Source organism: Arvicanthis niloticus, chromosome Y (assembly GCF_011762505.2).
Source record: "Arvicanthis niloticus isolate mArvNil1 chromosome Y, mArvNil1.pat.X, whole genome shotgun sequence".
Taxonomy (NCBI): Eukaryota; Metazoa; Chordata; class Mammalia; order Rodentia; family Muridae; genus Arvicanthis; species Arvicanthis niloticus.
In genome coordinates, this window is record NC_133431.1 from 8324713 (window position 1) to 8343117 (window position 18405).

Here is an 18405-nt window from a genome sequence, read left to right on the forward strand (position 1 = left end):
GCAGGGCATGGCTCTGATGCTGTATTGGGAAACGGCCTGTAAACTCTGAAGGTCCCTGTCTCTAATTGTTTCTTGATTGATCAATACAGCTGCGAGCAGCCAATAGATGACTGGAAGAGGCGGGACTTCCAGATTCCCTAACATGGGACAAACTAAAGAAGGATCTAATCGAACAATATTGTCTACTGAGAACAGGGTGATCTCATCAACATTGTTGACCCTGCCTACAATGGTTTCTGACAGATATCATCATCCCCCTGTGGTAGGAACTGTTGGAATCTCAGGATGAGAGACATCCTCTCTCCAAAGAACATAGGCCCAGACCATTACCAGCTCTCCCAAGCACATGCCTGCGTTCAAAGAGATCGGTTTTTTTATTTTTGATAAATAACTCAAGGCCTTGGGGAAAGGGCCCAGGTCCTAGACCTCAGGCCGTAACAGGCTCGGCCAAGCATGTGGCTGCGTTTGAGCTGGAACTATGTCATTCTCTGTCCTTGAAGGCCTCAGGGAAAGCCTTGCTTCGGCAGGGCAGTCCTCACCACAACAGTGTTTCTCCTTTTCAAATGGTTTCACTGGCTGTGTTGCCCATGTGGCAGAACTTTGCTTTTCTGAAGAAGAAAAACGAGCCTGTATGACACAGCAGGCCTTGGTGTTGCTTGTGACCCGGCAAGGTTGTCTCTACAGTTATGTTTTGGACCTACATTTCCTGACGATCCCACTGAACAAACAGTGTATCCTAGCGTCCTGATCTCCTGGAAGCTCCCTTACCATGCTACTACCTGTGGGTGTTTTAGAGGCAGTCCCTCCCTCAGCTGAAATCTACTCACTGTGACTCACTATCTCCCAAACCTTGAAAAACCCTTTACATCATAGATTGTACCCTTTTCATCACAGCTTACATTTGGAGTGCTACCCAGTGCGTGAGATGACATTTACAACCGCCACAAAACTAAGTCTAAATAGACCTTAAATGGCCAGGGCACAATGTCTATCTAGAAGATACCAGACAAAACGAGGCCTTTAAAATATGTAATAAAATATAAATATAAAATATAAAATAAATAAAGTGTAAATATAAAATATAAGTTAAATAAGATGTAAATGTAAAACATAAAATAAAATGTAAACATAAAATGTAATCTAAGTGTAAATAATAAGCGTGAAATCCGACCTTCATGATGTTTCTACACGCGAGCCCTTGCTCCAAGCGGTTTGTGCAGATGCAGCTCATGATGTAATGAAGTTATTCAGATGCCACCGCTGGGTACATCTAGAGGCTAAGACCACATGGAACCTCACAGGTGCCTGCTAGTTCCCAACTCCCCCAGGGGAGGGCGAACCACCCGGACTCCAGCTTCTCAGACCACCTCCCCTCCAGGTTAGGGGCAGTTTTCACATGCTCTCCATGTTGCGATTCAGTAGCTCAGCCCGTCGGACTCCACTAAGGCATCCAGCAGCAGAGGTGAACCCACATCACAGATGCCACTGAAGGCTGCAGCTCAGCAATGCAGCTCAACCTGAAGCACAGGAAAAAGGAAGAAGTACCCTCCTCTTCCGAGCACATCACCTCCTTGGAGGTCCTGATTGGCCAGTGAATCTTGACTGACATGATTATTTCCTTAGGGTGAGACGGTGCTGGACCTGAAGCACTGACCAAAGCACCTAGACGAACCCTCCTCTTTTTCTGATTGGAAATTGTTCTTGGAGGCCCTGATTGGCCTGGGAATCTTGAGTGACATGTGCACCCAGCTCCCTCAGGATTAGAGTGTCCTGAAGGCACAAGTAAAGGACTTTGTGGTCCAGGTTCTAATGCAGAACCTGACCCTTTTCAGATCTGCAAGATTTGTGTTTCAGTATCACTTGTGCCTGTCCTGCAATAACCTTTCTGCCTTTCAGCTCTCTGCAGAAATTTCTCACTACTCCTTCTCCTGGTCCTCCTGCTGTTGCTCATTTTCCTCTTCTTCCTCCTCTTACTCCCCCCTCCTTCTCCTCTTTTTTCTCCTCCTCCTCTTCATCCTCCTCCTCCTGCTGCTCCTCCTCCTCTTTTTCCTCCTCTTCTTCATCCTCCTCCTCTTCCTCCTCCTGCTCCTCCTTTTCTTGCTTCAATCAAGGCAGATTCCTTGCACAGTCCATTATTCACCTTGGAGCAGAGTAAACCATACGTCTCACAAGCATAAGGTCTCCCAGGATATTATTAACAATTAAAGAGAAATTTTAGGACACAGGAGAGGATATCTGTTTTTCTGATTTTTTTTACACTGATGTCAGGAAAACCAGAATTAATATTCACCTACTAGGTATTGTAAGGATCTGAAAATCACTGAAGGAGGATCCTAGATTCAGATAGTGTGCAAAAACGAAAAGCCCTTATTCTGCAGAAACAGCTAGCACATGGGTCTCAACCATTCTTTGAAATGGCGATCTCAGAGAGGAGCACGCAGACCTCATCGGGAACAGGTGGAACTCTCTAGAAGAATTAGGTAATCTAAAACTTCATTGGTGGGTGCCAGGGGATCACAGGTTGTCAGGGGTCTGAATTCCTAAGTCATGAATGTTTAACTATATGATGAAATAGGGCTGCGCAGCCTGGATGGCTGATTCTGAGATATTTCCCCATTTTTCTAGTTGTCCCTAAGCTATTCACTGGGGGGTGGGGGGGTATTAATGATCTTTTTCAGGATTTTATGGTCTGTTGCTAGAGCTGGTGTCTTATGACTTGGTTCCTGGGGCTCATGGTTTACTCCTTAAAATAGTGCCTTATGGCCCAACAGGCTTGGAACTCCAAATGGAGACATATGAAATTTATGTTGATCTTTTCATATGATTCTTCAGACAACCCCGGGAGAAAAGCTGGAAATGGATGGACACTCCACATACTATTGCTTGTTGTCTACCTCACAGCTCCCTCCTGCTACCTCAATGGAGAATCCTGGAACAATCCCACAAGGGACCTCATACTCTTGCTATTGATAGTTAGCTCTTCCCAGACTCCATCACTATCTAGGGTCACCCAGCTGGGCCTCAGGACAGCAGCAGCTTCCCTACTGCATGAGAAGAGATCAAGTGACTCAGACAGCACAGGCCTACCCAGCTCTACACTTCCACAATAGGGGCAGACAGGGTCCTAGTCTGGGAATTTTGTAGTTATGAAGAAATTTTTTCAGTCTCCCAGAGCTCGTCTGCTTCATCAATCGAGGAACAGGGTACATCGTGTACATTCTATTCTACACTTTCAGTCCATTTCAGCCATCAGTGTGGCTCATCACAGCTGGGACAACCTGCAGCTAAACATAGCTCACATTCAAACAGTAACCAGTGTTCAAGTAAAAACAGCTCTTCAATGAAAAACATTGAGATGTCTCTGGAGGGATTTGGAGGCAGAAGACAGAGGGTGGAAATGTGATAAACATAATGGAAAATATTGTTTTAAAAGTAGAAATGGGCTTGATGATTCTCTGCTCCATATAGGAAGGATCTGTATTATAGCACAACAAGTATTATTTAAGCCTATACTCTCAGGAGAATCATCTTAAAATCTCAAAGAACAGAACAAAATGAAACAAAAAAAATGTCCTGTTAAGCAGCAGGTCTAGTAAAACTACAGTAACTTGGTGAGTTCATTTTTTAAAAGATTTCTTTATTTTATGTGGATACACTGTAGCTGTCTTCAGACACACCAGAAGAGGGCATCAGAGCCCATTACAGATGGTTGTGATTCACCATGTGGTTGCTGAGATTTGAACTCAGGGCCTCTGGAAGAGCAGTCAGAGCTCTTTACTGCTGAGTCATATCTCCATTAAAGGTGAATTAAAAGTTCACTTTTTAATCCAGATTACTGATTTTCTGTTGTTGGACCCAAAGATGGGCTTCTCAAGCCACATATCAATCATCTAACATTGAGTTCCTCACTGTTCATGGCTAATATTAAGTACTGTCGAAGCAGGGAATTTATCAACTTCTTTGGCTCTGTCCTTTTCTTCACTGTGACTACACACAGTTCCAAAAAAGCAAAAGTTACAGAAGTTACAGGACACACACTCACTGGTCTATTTTTCCATTCAATGAAGTGTCAAAGTCAAGCCTGCCGAGTTGAAGACTTCCCCGCATGTGCCAGCAGAGACAGGATTGGACATTTAAGTTAATTCTAAATTACTGAGTATGATCCAGCCTGTGGTACTAGAGCTATTGCTCTAAAAAGAAATAATCAGCAGCACTTTTGAAAAATGAAAAGAAAATTTGAATGACTGGGAAGTAATGGAGAATGAAAATAATTATGAGACAATAGCACAGATGCATTTAAAGGATATCAAATTTAAAAACTGAAATCAGTTATTGACTATTTCAAATGATAATCATTATTGAATCGTCCCCACATATCTGCACCAATTTTCAAAAGCATCAGGCACAGAGTATGCTGTTAAGAAGATATGGTTTTACCTCACCCCTATGAGCAATGTTAGCTGCTGAGATATATAACGTATCACATTCCTCTAACATCAATGTCCTCTTTTTAACCCTCTGGGCTGAAGTAAATTTGCAAGTGCATTGGAAATGTGTGCAATATTGTCAACTAGTTGGAAATTTAATATTCATTGGATCCAAGCTAATCATCCCAATCTGTATGACTACCAGTTTAAGCTGCTTTCATTCACATGACATGAATTAATGCATGCTGGGAAATAACAGAATCACTCACCATGGCACCACCTGGCACTTCATCATAATGGTGATGGGAACCGTTGTTTGCTTGTCCCATTTCCTTCCATGAATTACACAAGAATCTGGTCCCCTACTCTGGTGGTCTGAAGGTAGAAGCCATGCTCCATGTGCAAATCCTTTCCCTCTTACTGCAATGGAAAGTTGACTACATGGCTACAACAAGTAATTTTAAAACTGAGTGGTGGTGCAGGCAGCTACATTAAGAATTTAGCTAGGTTAATCAAGAAGACAATATGTTATAACCCTCAGGAGTAACCAGTGGAATCAAGGACAGCTGAGTGTAAATGGGAGAGCTTTTATCAATAACATCTTTCTAGGCTGGATGTATAGCCGCTCTAGCATTAATATGTGTTTGATAAGGAAATCACTGCACAAAACTAAGTCATTATTTTAAAATATATCTTTCAAAAGAGTATGGATTCAGCTCAAAGAAAACCAACCAAATATGAAGCCCAGGAAGGAAGATCAAAATGTGGATGCTCAGTGCTTTGTAGAAGGGTGAACAAAATACTCACAGGAGGACATATGGAATCAAGTGTGGAGCAGAGACTGAGGAGAGGCCATCCAGAGACTGCCCCACCTGGGGATCAATCCATATACAGCCACCAAACCTGGATGCTACTGTGGATGCTCAGAAGTGCTTGGTCTTGGAAGCCTGATTTGTCTGTCTCCTGAGAGGCTTCGCCAGAGCCAGAACAATACAGAGGCAGATGCTCGCAGACAACCATTGGACTGAGCATGGGGTCCTGGATGGAACAGCTGGAGAAGAGACTGAAGGAGATGAGGAGTTTTGTAACCCCTTGAGGGAGCAACAGTGTCAACAGGCCAGACTCCCCGGATCTCCCAGGGACTGAACCTCCAACCAAAGCAAACACATGGAGGGACCCGTGGCTGCAGCTGCATATGTGACAGAGGATGGCCTTGTCGGACATCAGTGGGAGGACAGGCCCTTGGGCCAGAGGGTCTTTGATGCCCCAGTGTAGAGGAAGGACAGGGAGGGGAGACAGGAGTGGGTGGGGGTTGGGGGAGCACCCTTATACAGATAAGGAGAGGGGGAATTCCAAAGAGGAGACCTGAAAAGGCTGAAACATTTGAACTGTAAATAAAGAGATTTACAGCACAAATTTACATTTTAATCATGAAATCTGATCTCAAATATAGAGTTAAAAGACTTATCGATGCACAATTCTCACATGTGCAACAGACACAGAGCACATGGAGAAGATATACACACTGCTCTTACCTGAGCAGCTCCGCCGAGCTCCTCTAACCTCAAAGTAAAGCAGCTTCTCCTGAGCAAGCTGGGTCAGAGGAAGGCAGTAGATGCTTCAATGCAGGAAAGAGAGGATGACACTTCACTTAGCCCTGACTGCTCCGCTTCTCAGGACAGCGACCTCACTGTGGAGAATTCCAGTTTTCTGAGCTATTCTTCTGAAATGTTATTTTATATGGATTGCTATTTTGCCTGCATGTGTCTGTGCACAGTACATGCTGTGACCACAAGGGGGCAGCAGATACTTCACAATTACAGTTAGCAGCCAAGTAGTTTTGGGAATGGGACTCCTCGTCTACTATAGAAACGTCCAGTTTATCCCTAACTGCTAGGTCGTATTTATAGCCACATTATATATAAAATATATTTTTTGTACATGTTAAGTAAATTATATTTGCATTACTTTCACCCTTTTTAAATTTCCGTTATCCATTCCCAGATTCTTTCATATTTCTTCCTTGTTAATTTTGAAAACTATGCACAAATATATGAATAAAACCTACTGTGTGAATTTCTGTTGACTATGTCCATGATTTCAGGGATGAGTTCTTTGCACTGGATATGCCATTAGGTAGCTCAAAACAGCCTGAGGATAACTGATTCACTTGTGGAAGAATCAGACCCTGAAGTGACCTAGGCTATCTTGGCAAAAAAGCATGAAGAATACAAAACATAGTGAACTATATACCTCAGCTAACACTAACTGCTTCCACGGCTCTGAATTTGTGGAGCTGCAGAAAAGACTATGGATATTGGCCAGAGACAATCACGGTCTGCATTGCTAACTTCTAACAGACACTATGATGAAGAAAAGGCAATATTGATCTTAGTTTGATAGACGGGGCGGTTTCAGGCAGCATGGCTGCATTCCATGGGAGACTTCTGTTACTAGACTCAGGACCTCAATCTGTTCAGTTCCTACATTAACCAGATAGAGTCAGCCACTCACCCTCAATAAGCCAATTAAAAGAACTGATTTGTTTAGCGGTGACACGCTAGTAATAACCATCCCAATGATTTATTATTCCATCTAGGAAATCAGCCCCTTATTAACACTACCCTACTCAAGATCCCAGGTCATGGGCAGAATGAGAAGGATTTGAGGGCAAAATATCACACGAAAAACCTGTAGCTTAATTTTTGATGAAGTCTGTTTTCCTCTGAAATCCAATGACATTGATTTCCTTTGTATGTATTACTCTTAACATGCCAATCTTCAGGGTCCTACGAGGACAGCTAATTAAGATAAATATAGACTTCAATGCTTTATGCCATCTAAACATCCTATATTTTCAATATAAATGCAAATGACAACATTCCCAGTTTCTGTCCAGAAGCAAATTCATATTTTACTTACCATTTTAATTTTGTAACTTGCATATTAGAACTGTTACGATTAAATCCTAAGACCAAGTGTCAAATAACAAACAACTTGATCTGGCTGGTTCTTACAAACCTCACTGTATTGATCTACCTGCCTGTCTCTAAACCAGTTCCATGCAGTTTTTATCACTATTGCTCTGTACTACAGCTTGAGGTCCGGGATATTGATTCTCCCAGAAGTTCTTTTATTGTGGAGCACAGTTTTCTGCTATCCTGTGGTTTTTTTTTTTTTTATTTTAAGTAAATTTGCATATTGCTCTTTCTAGCTCTATGACGAATTGAGTGGGAAATCTGATGGGGACTGCATTGAATCTGGAGATTGCTTTTGGCAAGATGGTCATTTTTACTAAATAAAGCGTGCCAATCCATGATCATGGGAGATTTTTCCATCTTCTGAGATCTTTGATTTCTTTCTTCAGAGACTTGAAGTCCTTGTGATGTTTAGGTATGGACCTTGAGTTCCTGATCTTTTCAAGACTTTTACCAAGAATGGAAGTTGAATTTTGTCAAATGCTTTCTCAGCACCTAATGAGATGATCATGTGGTTTTTTTTTTTTTTTACTTTGTTTATATAATGGATCAATGGAATGGAACTGAAGACCCAAAAATAGAGCCACACATCTATGGTCACCTGATCTTTGACAAAGAAGCCAAAACTACCCAGTGGAAAAAAGACAGCATTTTCAACAAATAGTGCTGGTTCAACTGGCAGTCATCATGTAGAAGAATGCACATAGATCCATTCATATCTCTTTGTGCAAAGATCAAGAACAAGTGGGTGAAAGACTTCTACTTAAAACCAGGTATGTTGAAACTAAGAGAAGTGAAAGGGGGGAGAGTTTCGAACACATGGGCACAGGGCAAAATTTCCTGAACAGAACACTAATGGCTTATGCTCTAAGACCAACAATAGACAAATGGGACCTCATAAAATTGCAAAACTTCTGTAAGGCAAAGGACACTGTCAATAGGACAAAACCGCAACTAACAGATTGGGAAAAGATCTTTACCAAACCTACATCTGATAAAGGGCCCATATTCAATATATGCAAAGAACTCAAGATAAACTCCAGAGAACAAAATAACCCTATTAAAATGGTGTACAGAGCTTTAGGATGGTGATGGTTGGAGGACAAGATATAGCTACAAGTGACTCCTGGTTTAGACAGGAGCACCAGGATTCACCACTGGAGAAAAGGGCCAATTAACATACAAAGGTAGACCTATCAGAATTATACCAGACGTTTCAACAGAGACTATGAAAGCCAGAAGAGCCTGGTCCGAGGTCATGTAGACTCTAAGAGAACACAAACCCCAGCCAAGGCTACCATACCCAGCAAAACTCTCAATCGACATAGATGGAGAAACCAAAATATTCTAGGACAAAACCAAATTCAAACAGTATCTACCTACCAATCCAGCCCTACAGGGAATCCTAGAAGAAAAATTCCAACACAAGGAAGGTACCTACACCAAACAAAACACTAGATACTAAGTATCTCACAACAAAGCCAAAAGGAGAGAAATACAAGCACATAAAGCCACCCACAAAAACAAATATAACAGTAACCAAGAGTCATCTGTCTTTAATATATCTCAATTTAAATGGACTCAACTCATGCTACCAGACTGGATTCTCAAACAAGATCCAGCATTTTGCTGCATACAAGAAGCACACCTCTATAACAAAGACAGGCACTACCTCAGAGTAGAAGGGTGGAAAAGGGTCTTCCAAGCAAATGGTCCCAAGAAACAAGCTGGAGTTACCATCCTATTATTCTATAAAATACTTTCAACTAAAAGTTATCAAGTATCATGAGGAATGACACTTCATATTCATCAAAGGGAAAATTTACCAAGAGAATGTCTTAATTCTGAACATCTATGTACCAAATGCAAGGGCACCCACATTCATTAAAGAAACTTTACTAAAGCTCAAAAGACATATTGAAACCCACACAATAATAGTGGGAGACTTCAACATCCCACTCTCACCAATGGACAAGTCATTGAAACAGAAACTAAACAGAGACACAGTGAAACTAATAGAGGTTATGATCCAAATGGATTTAACAGATATCTACAGAACATTTCACGCTAAAACAAAAGAATATACCTTCTTCTCAGAACATCATGGTACCTCCTTCACAATCAATCACATAACTGGTCACAAAACAGGCCTCAACAGATATAAGAAGATTGAAATAATCCCATTCATCCTATCAGTTCACCATGGCCTAATGCTGGTCTTCAAGAACAGCAAAACAACAGAAAGCCCACATACACATGGAAACTCAACCACTCTCTACTCAATGATAACTTGGTCATGGAAGAAATCATGAAATTAAAAATTAAAAAATTCCTGAAATTTAATGTAAATGATGACATATCACACCCAAAATTATGGGACACAATGAAAGCAGTGCTAAAAGGACAATTCATACTGCTAAGTGCCCTGGTAAAGAAACTGGAAATATCTTACACTAGCAATTTAACAGCACACCTGAGAGCTCTATGACAAAGAGAAGCAAACTCACACAAGTGTACATGGCAGGAAATAGTGAAACTCAGGGCTGAAATCAACCAAATAGAAACAAAAGGAACAATACAAAGAATCAACAAAACCAAAAGCTGGTTCTTTGAGAGACTTAAGATAAATAAACCCCTAGCCAAACTAACTAAAAGGCCCAAAGGCAGTATTCAAATTAACAAAAATCAGAAAGGAAAAGGGAGACATAACAACAGAAACGGAGAAAATCAAAAAAATCATCAGATCCTACTACAAAACCTATACTTAACAAAACTGGAAAATCGAGATGGAATGGATGGTTGTTCTAGACAGATACCACATACCAAAGTTAAATCAAAGAAGGGGTAAACTATCTAAACAGGCTCATATCCCACAGGGAAACTCATTAAAAACCTCCCAACCAAAAAAGTGCAGTGCCAGATTGATTTAGTGTAGAATTTTACCAGACCACCAAAGAAGACCTAATACCAATATTCCTCAAACTCTTCCATAAAATAGAAACAGAAGGAACACTACATAATCTGATACCTAAACCACACAAGGACCCAACCAAAAAACAGAACTTCAGACCAATCTCGCTTATCAATGCAAAAATATTCAATAAAATCTTGCAAACCAAATCCAAGAACACATCAAAACCATCATTCACCATGATAAAGTAGGCTTCATCCCAGGGATGCAAGGTTGGTTCAATATATGAAAAACCATTAACGTAACCTATTATACAAACAAAGTCAAAGAAAAAAAAACACATGATCATCTCATTAGATGCAAAAAATAGAGCATTTGACAAAATACAACACCCCTTCATGTTAAAAGTAATGGAGAGATCAGGAATTCAAGGCATATACTTAACCATAATGAAAGCAATTTACTCCAAACCAACAGCCAACATCAAATTAAATGGAGATACTTGAAGGAACTTACAGTTCCTTTAAAACAGTGGATGAGACAACTTAGAAAACTGAAACTAGATCTACCTGAAGACCCAGCGACTACACTCTTGGGAATATACCCAAAAGATGCCCCACCATGCCATAGGGGCATGTGTTCCACTATGTTCATAGTAGCCTTATTTGTGATAGCCAGAAGCTGGAAACAACCCAGATAGATGTCCCATGATAGAATGGATACAGAAAATGTGGTTCATTTACACAATGGAATACTACTCAGCTATTAGGAACAAGGACATTTTGAGTTTTGCAGGCAAATGGATGGAACTAGAAAATATCATCTTGAGTGAGGTACTCAGACTACAAAGGACACACATGATATGTATTCAGTAATTAATAAATTGATATTAGCCAAAAACAAAAAAACAATCTAAACAAACAAACAAAAATCCCAAGATACAGTCCACAGAACTCAAAAACTCACGACTGACCTCAGAAAGACCCAAAAAGCAGCTGAAAGAGTCAGATGTAGATATTTGCACCCAACCAATGGACAAAAGCTGCTGACTCCTGTGGCTGAATTAGAGAAAAGCTGGAAGAAGCTGAAGAGGAGGGCAACCCTGTAGGAGGACCAGCAGTCTCAATTAACTTGGATCCCCCAAGACCTCTGACACTGGACCACCAACCAGGCAGCACACACCAGCTGACATGAGGCCCCCAACAGGTCTACAACAGAGGACAGCCGGGTCTGGGTTGAGTCAGAGAAGATGCACCTAATCCTCAGGAGACTGGAGGCCCCGGGGACTTTAGAGGTCTGGAGTGTTGGGTGGTGGGAACATCCTTGTGGAGACAGGAGGGTGGGAAGGAAGTATGGGATGTGGAACAGTTGGAGGGAAGACCAGGAGGGGAATAAAATCAGGAGTGTAAAAAAAAGAAAAAAAGAAAAAAAAATCTCTGTGAAAATAGTATGAATGTAGCTTAGGTTAAAAAGGAGGCAACCTAGAAGAGATTTTGCATTCCACACATGTCGTTATCCTTAACGCTTTTTTAGGTTCTCACCCCAGGTTATAATGTGAACAATTTAAGGATGGACTGAACACTCATGCTGATCAAGCCAGCCACTTAGGCAGAAGGGAGATTTACATGGCAAAGATATTCTACAATTATTTCTTAAGTATACCAGTGTCCTGAAACAGCAGGTCATTCTGCAATGGCACAGTCCTAAGTGGAAGGTCTCAGAGGAGACAAAAGTTAAAAAAGTAGAAGATACAAAGTATAGAGTTGGGGTGGTTAGCCAGGAGACAAGGCTTATGCTAAGGAAGCTTCTGGAGAATAGCAGCTTGTATACTACCTACAGGGAAAATAGATAGAGTTGGGAGACTTCAATGAAGTCAGCAGAATCCACCACAGCATGGGACAAATTAAAGAAGGATCTAATAAAACAACGATGCCCACTGAGAACAGGGTGATCTCATCAACATTACTGACCCTGCCTACAGTGGTTTCTGACTGATATCATCAGCACCATGTGGTAGGAACTGTTGGAATCTCAGGATGAGAGACATCCTCTCTCCAAAGGACCTAGGCCCAGACCATTACCAGCTCTCCCAAGCACATTCCTGCTTTCAAAGGAGCTCTGTTGTTTTTGTTTTTTTGATAAATACCTCAAGGCCTTAGGGAAAAGCCCCAGGTCCCAGGCCATTACAGGCTCTGCCAAGCATGTGGCTGTGTTTGAGATGGAGCTATGCAATTCTCTATCTATGAAGGCCTCAGGGAAAGCATTGCTTGGGCAGGCCAGTCCTCACCACAACAGTGTTTTTGCTTTTCAAATGGATTCACCAGATGTCTTGCCCATGTGGCCAAACTATGCTTCTCTCAAGAAGAAAAACGATCCTTTATGGCACACCAGGCATGAGTGTTGGTTGTGACCCTGCAATGCTCCTTAGAGCAGATTTTAAAACAGTGACTTTGATCTGGGGTTGGGCCTAGAAGTTTGTTAATCAGGCTTGACTCCTTTTTTATGTTTTGGACCTACATTTCCTGACAATCCCAGTGAACAAACGTGTGTATCCTAGCATCCTGATGTCCTAGACGCTCCCTTACCATGCTACTTACCTGTGGGGGCTTTAGAGGCAGTCCCTCCCTCAGCTGAAGTCTACTCTCTGTGACTCACTATCTTCCAAACCTTGGAAAATCCTTTACATCATAAATTGTATTATTTTCATCATAGCTTAAATTTGGAGTGCTACCCAGTGTGTGAGATGGCATTCACAACCACCAAAAAATTGCATCCAAATGGAACTATTTAAGGCCAGGGCACAATGTCTATCTAGAAGATACCAGACAAACGAGGCCTTTCCGAATTTGGCATCCTGCTAAGGATGTTTCTACATGCAAGCCCTTGCTCCAAGCGGTTTGTGCAGATGCAGCTCATGCAATGAAGTTATTCAGATGCCACCGCTGGGTACATACAGTGGCAAAGACCACATGGAACCTCACAGGTGCCTGCTAGTTCCCAACTCCCCCAGGGGAGGGCGAACCACCCGGACTCCAGCTTCTCAGACCACCTCTCCTTCAGGTTAGGGGCAGTTTTCACATGCTCACCATGCTCTCCCAAGCACATTCCTGCTTTCAAAGGAGCTCTGTTGTTTTTGCGATGTAGTAGCTCAGCCTGTCGGCACTCCACTAAGGCATCCAGAAGCAGAGGTCAAACCACGTCACACCTACCACTCAAGGCAGCTTGCTCAGCAACTGAACCGAACCTGAAGTACAGGTCAAAGCAACCAGAAGTACCCGCCTTTTCTGAGTGAAACGTCTCCTCAGAGGCTCTGATTGGCCAGTGCATCTTGACTGACATGATTATCTCCCTGTAGGGATATAGTATGCTGAATGAGTAGTGTGGAGCAAAGCACCAGAAGAACCCTCCTCTCCTTCTGAGTGGAAGGTCTTCTTGGAGGCCCTGATTGGCTGGGAATCTTGAGTGACATGAGCACCTCCCTTAGGGTTGGAGCGCCTTGAACGCACGCAGTAAAGGCTTTCCTGTCCCAGGATTCTAGTGCAGAAGCAGACAGTTTTCGGATCTGCAAGATTTTTCTTTCAGTATCACTTGCGCCTGTCCTCCAATACCTTTTTTTGTCTTCCAGAACTATTATACAGAATATTCGTCGTCTTTGTCGTCTTTTTCGTTGTCGTCGTCGTCGTCGTCGTCGTCGTCGTCGTCGTCGTCGTCCTCCTCCTCCTCCTCCTCCTCCTCCTCCTCCTCCTCCTCCTCCTCCTCCTCCTCCTCCTCCTCCTCCTCCCCGCCCACCCCGTGGTCCTCATCTGTGTCCTCCTCCTCCTTTAGTCAGGACGGAATCCTTGTACAGTCCATTATTCACCTTGGAGCAGATTGAACTATATGACAACAGGCAGAAGGCCTCCAAGAATATTAACAATTATAGAAGGATTTTAGGACACAAAACAGTATATTTGTTTTTGTGATTTCACACTGATGTCAGGAAAAAACAGAATTAATATTCACCTGCTACATATTGTAATGATCTGAAAATCCCTGAAGGAGGATCCTAGACTCAGATAAAAACAAAAAGCACTCATTCTGCAGAAACAACTAGCACATGGGTCTCAACCATTCTTTGAAATGGTAATCCAGAGAAAGGCACGCAGACCTTCTTATAGGGAACAGGCGGAACTCTCTAGAAGAATTCGGTAATCTAATATTTCATTAGTGGGTGCTGGGCGTCACCGGTTGTCAGTGATTTGAACTCCTACCTCATAAACAGTTAACCATATGATGATACAGGGCTGGCCAGCCTGGGCGGCTGGCTCTAGGATATTTTCCCATTTTTGTAGTTTTTATCCCTAGGCTATTCTCTAGGAGGAGGGTAAGGATCTTGTTCTGGATTTTATGGTCTGTTGCTAGAGCTGGTGTCTTATGAATTAGATCCTGGGGCTTATGGTTGACTCCTGGAGATAGTGCCTTATGGCCTATCAGGCCTGGTCCTCCAAATGGAGACCAATAGGATCCTTAAATAGAGACAAATGGGGTTTATCTGGACCTGTCAGTACAATTCTCCAGACAACCCTGGGACAAAAGCGGGAAATGGATGCCAATCACTATGGAGAACTATCATTAGCCAGCACATCTTCCTCAGTGCGAAGGTGACAAACTCTGTCGGTATTAGTGATGGTTTTCCAGATGAACAGAACTCATAGCAGGGATCTCGTTATGTATGCACAACACGGACGTATAGGAATGAATCTCAGAATGTCGTCCCACAAATAAAACAGAGACTTTGTAGCAATGGAAGGCTGAAGAATACAGCAGTGCCTGTATGTCTCAGATGGTCTTCAGCACACACCAAAATTCCAAATACAGAACCTCTGATGCTAGAAAATAAAGTGATATTTCTTGCCAGAGTATAGCAAGCAGAAAATCAGAAGGACCTTCCATCTGCGATATCCTTTATATACGTAGGCTGCCACCAGAAGCTGTGGTCTAGATTAAAGATTTTTCCTATCATCTCAAAAGCTCCATATTAAAGAAGGAATATCCCATGTTCAATACTGCAAATAATAAAAAGCCCTCACGGTGCCCACTTGTTTCAGTTTTAAATAATTAACTTCAGTAATTTGAACTGAAGTACATTTTACCTCATCTGAATGCTGTCTGTCTCAAGGCTGTGACATCTGCGTAAAAGACTCCATTTATTTATTCATTATTTTTCTTTTATGTCTCTGAGGGTTGTCCTGGCACTTGTTTGAGTGCAGTACCTGCAGTGGCCAGACGAGAGTATTAGACCCCTTGTGATTGCAGTTACAGCAACTGGTTTAATGCCCTGTGGTTTCTGAGACTGCAACCTGCGTCATCATCTGTAACATCCAATGCTCATAATTAACCCATCTCTGTATTTAACATAATTTCATTTAAAATTAATTTTTATATATTTGAAATATAATGTATCACTGTCTGTACCCTTCATGTTTTTACATTTTTCCAATAATGGCAAACAATGTGGTAGATTTGGTAAAAACATGATAAATAAGTAAGTTAAAGTCGCTGGGCAGTGGTGGCGCACACCTTTAATTCCAGCACTTGGGAGGCAGAGGCAGGCGGATTTCTGAGTTCGAGGCCAGCCTGGTCTACAAAGTGAGTTCCAGGACAGCCAGGACTACACAGAGAAACCCTGTCTCAAAAAACCAAAAAAAGTAAGTTAAAGTCATTCTCTTAACCGTAAGCAAAATATTTACTTATAAGCTTGATTCTACAACTGAACTGCTAGCTGCTCAGACTCTCCTTCATCTATGCACTTTCATCTAGCTAGTCAACTTTTCTCTTGAGATCATCAAACACATGTGCACTGCACTGCTCTCTTTCCTCCATTCAATTTCATGTGTGCATGTGTGTCCTGCTTTTTCTTTCCACTCTGCTTTCAGGATGCCGTTCTAAGCCAAGAAGCAGAAATAGAGTCCTCCAAAGAGAGTACCCAGCAAGAGAATTCTCAGACGTCTAATGGCTATAAAAGAAGGATGTATCTCCCTCACTACACACTTGGGAAGGTGAATCAGGTCATTTCATGGTAGTCGTCCTGATCTGGCTCCAAGCCATGGCTGTAGTAGGTCAAAAGTTTGTAAGTTAACAGAAGAGCACCTCAATGCATCCAGCTGACTTTGCTTCAAGTCATTCATCAAAGACCACAAGACTCCTCTCAAGCAGTTTGCCTTAAAATAGGCAGGAACTTTCCATGCTTTAGCATTTTTGTCTATTGAGACTTTCAGAGGCACACCCAAACTCCATCATTTCAGGACACACCTAGCTGCATCTGAAAAGGCAATGTCTTCCTATGCTTAGGTATTTTACTAAGCAATTACGTTTTCTATGAACCATAATGAAATATACTTCAACAATTTATCCCCTTACTTCTCCCCTCTCCATCCTAAATTCTTCCCTGCCAATTTCTTACTTGTTACATATGTGACTGTGAAGACTCAAATACATAAATAAAACTTGTTGACTGTGTTTTTATTGGCTGTTTGAATATGGTTCAAGGACTGAACATGTTGTATTGATTAGCCAAATAGGGAACTCATTGCCTGGGGCTAATGCTCCTACTAGAGAGTTCCACTCTTTAATAAGCAATAGGACTTCGGGAGCACAAATCATCCAAAGATCAAGAGGAAACTACGATGGCCCCTCCTCTGTGAAATAGATACAGTCCCACATTGAATCCAAAAGCTGCAAGTGGATTATTTTATTTTCCTACTGATCTTTTTGCTATTAATCGTGGCAAACCTCACTTACCTTTCATATAGACGTAGATGTCACCCAAATTCCCCAGAATGATTATCCTAGACTTTTCCCCTACTTCTCTCAAAGACTTCCAGGTACTGGAAAATAAGTATTCAACATGTGAGCAATGGGCGACATTCCCATTTAAACCCCACATCTCGCTTCAACTCTTCCTCTTCTGTACCACACTCTTCCATGACCCTCAAAAAGACTGTTATGTTTCCAACTGTCAACGCTAAAAAGAAACAACATTATTCCACAAAGAGTCAAAGCATATGGAAGATGGAACAGACCAAAGCAAGACCTAATCCACCAGGAAAACATGACCTCATGAAGTTCACTGCTCAGCTTCTTGAGATTATGATGAACTTGCCTAGACTACAGAGTACTTAGGTCTCCCTAGTTTTCCAACTCTGTCATTTATGGGTATTTCCATAAATGTGAGCTTCTCTGTATGTCTGGTCATATAGAATCAGAAATTAATGCTATAGAAATATACTTCTAAGCCCGGCTGTGGTGGTGCATGCCTTTAATACCAGAGCTTGGGAGGCAGAGGCAAGTGGACTTCTGAGTTGGAGGCCAGACTGGTCTCCAGAGTAAATTCCAGGACAGCTAGGGCTATACAGAGAAACCCTGTCTCAAAACCACCCCCAAATATATATATATATATATATATATATATATATATATGTTTGTATATGTATATATTATATATTATTAATATATTATAATTATCAATATATTATATATATTATAATATATATTGTACCATCAATGTATATACATACACATATATATATACACTATATGTGTATGTATGGTATAAGTGTGTGTGTGTGTGTGTGTGTGTATTCCGTCACTGTATACACACATATATACACTTCTATACTATTAGAAAACAAAACAAAGTTGTTTGAGTTACTCTTTCAATCAGTAAGCAATATCTTGTGATGTGATAAATCAAATGTATATTTTAGTCTATGATTTCAGGGAGAATAAATCAACTGTAACAAAAAAAAAACCCACAAGGTTTTAACTTACATGAGTTGTTAGTTGTCAAAAAAAATCCTGACTTACAACAGAGTTTATTCTCCCTTCTAATAGAGAATGCCCTGTCAGAGTCAGATGCATTGTTCAACCTGAACCACATTTTCTTTTCACTCCTTTTGTTTTCTCAGTTAAATCATATTTAGTGGGATGTTTTCCTCTGCTCAGGTCACTGCATATATGAACAGAACCATAGTCTGTCTCACAATCCATCCCAGTCCCAGCAGATCAGATTCTGACAACTCAGCCACTGCTTTCTGGTCGTGGAAGTGAC